This window comes from Malurus melanocephalus, unplaced genomic scaffold (assembly GCF_030028575.1).
Source record: "Malurus melanocephalus ecotype Western Australia unplaced genomic scaffold, MMel_1.1 scaffold_1472, whole genome shotgun sequence".
Lineage (NCBI taxonomy): Eukaryota > Metazoa > Chordata > Aves > Passeriformes > Maluridae > Malurus > Malurus melanocephalus.
In genome coordinates this window covers 14038-16478 of record NW_026624704.1, presented here as the reverse complement: position 1 = coordinate 16478, position 2441 = coordinate 14038, and the positions used below count along the sequence as shown (strand labels likewise).

The 2441-nt window shown below is 45.9% G+C and overlaps 1 protein-coding gene across 1 annotated transcript in view; it reads right to left on the bottom strand.

Annotated features, from left to right (window-relative positions):
• Positions 1–2441, bottom strand: part of LOC130587031 (E3 ubiquitin-protein ligase BRE1B-like) — a 7450-nt gene that overhangs the window by 2549 nt on the left and 2460 nt on the right. The window lies entirely within an intron of this gene.

The window sequence follows — 2441 nt, the reverse complement described above, 5'->3', positions numbered from 1 at the left end:
TTTACACCCATGAGTAACCCATGAGTAAACCCGTAGTAATTTACTCACCTGTTTTGTAGCAGCCAATTGTCTCTGCAGGTGCTCGATTTGCTCCCAGGTGTATTTTTACACACTCAGGTGTATCCCATGTGTAATTTTACACTCATGAGTAACCTGTGAGTAACCCCTGAGTAATTTACTCACCTGTTTAGTAGCAGCCAATCATCTCTGCAGGTGCTCGATTTGCTCCCAGGTGTATCCCAGGTGTATTTTATCCACCCCGGAGCATCCCAGGTGTGTTTTTACACCCATGAGTAACCCATGAGTAACCCATGAGTATCCTATGAGTAATTTACTCACCTGTTTAGTAGCAGCCAATCGTCTCTGCAGGTGCTCAATTTGCTCCCAGGTGTATTTTTACACACTCAGGAGCATCCCAGGTGTGTTTTTACACCCATGAGTAACCCATGAGTATCCTATGAGTAATTTACTCACCTGTTTAGTGGCCGCCAATTGTCTCTGCAGGTGCTCGATTTGCTCCCAGGTGTAATTTTACCCACTCAGGAGTATCCCAGGTGTAATTTACACCCATGAGTAACCCATGAGTAAACCTGTAGTAACTCTCACCTGTTTTGTGGCAGCCAATCGTCTCTGCAGGTGCTCGATTTGCTCCCAGGTGCATTTTATCCACCCCGGTGTAACTCAGGAGTAACCCAGGTGTGTTTTTACACCCATGAGTAACCTATGAGTAAACCAGGTGTAATTTACTCACCTGTTTAGTGGCCGCCAGTCTCCTCTGCAGGTGCTCGATTTGCTCCCAGGTGTATTTTATCCACCCAGGTGTGTTTTTACACCCATGAGTAACCCATGAGTAAACCCGTAGTAATTTACTCACCTGTTTGGTGGCCGCCAGTCTCCTCTGCAGGTGCTCGATTTGCTCCCAGGTGTGGTTTTACACACTCAGGTGTATCCCAGGTGTATTTTATCCACCCAGGTGTATCCTATGAGTATCCTATGAGTATCCTATGAGTAATTTACCTGTTTAGTAGCAGCCAATCGTCTCTGCAGGTGCTCGATTTGCTCCCAGGTGTATTTTTACACACTCAGGTGTATCCCAGGTGTATTTTATCCACCCAGGTGTATCCTATGAGTATCCTATGAGTATCCTATGAGTAACCCATAGTAATTTACTCACCTGTTTTGTAGCCGCCAGTGTTTTCTGCAGGTGCTCGATTTGCTCCCAGGTGTATCCCAGGTGTGTTTTTACACCCATGAGTAACCCATGAGTAAACCCGTAGTAATTTACTCACCTGTTTTGTGGCAGCCAATCTCCTCTGCAGGTGCTCGATTTGCTCCCAGGTGTATTTTATCCACCCTGGTGTATCTCTGGTGTATCCCAGGTGTGTTTTTACACCCATGAGTAACCCATGAGTAAACGCGTAGTAATTTACTCACCTATTTAGTAGCAGCCAATCGTCTCTGCAGGTGCTCGATTTGCTCCCAGGTGTATTTTTTACACACTCAGGAGTATCCCAGGTGTATTTTTACACCCATGAGTAACCCATGAGTAAACCCATAGTAATTTACTCACCTGTTTTGTAGCTGCCAGTCTCCTCTGCAGGTGCTCGATTTGCTCCCAGGTGTATCCCAGGTGTATTTTACACACTCAGGTGTATCCCAGGTGTATTTTATCCACCCAGGTGTATCCTATGAGTAACCCATGAGTAAACCTGTAGTAATTTACTCACCTGTTTGGTGGCCGCCAGTCTCCTCTGCAGGTGCTCGATTTGCTCCCAGGTGTATCCCAGGTGTATTTTACACCCATGAGTAACCTGTGAGTATCCTATGAGTAACTCTCACCTGTTTAGTAGCAGCCAATCTCCTCTGCAGGTGCTCGATTTGCTCCCAGGTGTGGTTTTATACACTCAGGAGTATCCCAGGTGTATTTTATCCACCCAGGTGTATCCTATGAGTATCCTATGAGTAACCCATGAGTAATTTACTCACCTGTTTTGTAGCCGCCAGTCTCCTCTGCAGGTGCTCGATTTGCTCCCAGGTGTGTTTTTACACACTCACGTGTATCCCAGGTGTGTTTTTACACCCATGAGTAACCCATGAGTATCCTATGAGTATCCCATGAGTAATTTACTCACCTATTTAGTAGCAGCCAATCGTCTCTGCAGGTGCTCGATTTGCTCCCAGGTGTATTTTATCCACCCAGGTGTATCCCAGGTGTTTTTACACCCATGAGTAACCCATGAGTAACCTATGAGTATCCTATGAGTAATTTACTCACCTGTTTAGTAGCCGCCAGTCTCCTCTGCAGGTGCTCGATTTGCTCCCAAGTGTATCTCTGGTGTATCCCAGGTGTTTTTACACCCATGAGTAACCCATGAGTAAACCCGTAGTAATTTACTCACCTGTTTTGTAGCAGCCAATTGTCTCTGCAGGTGCTCGATTTG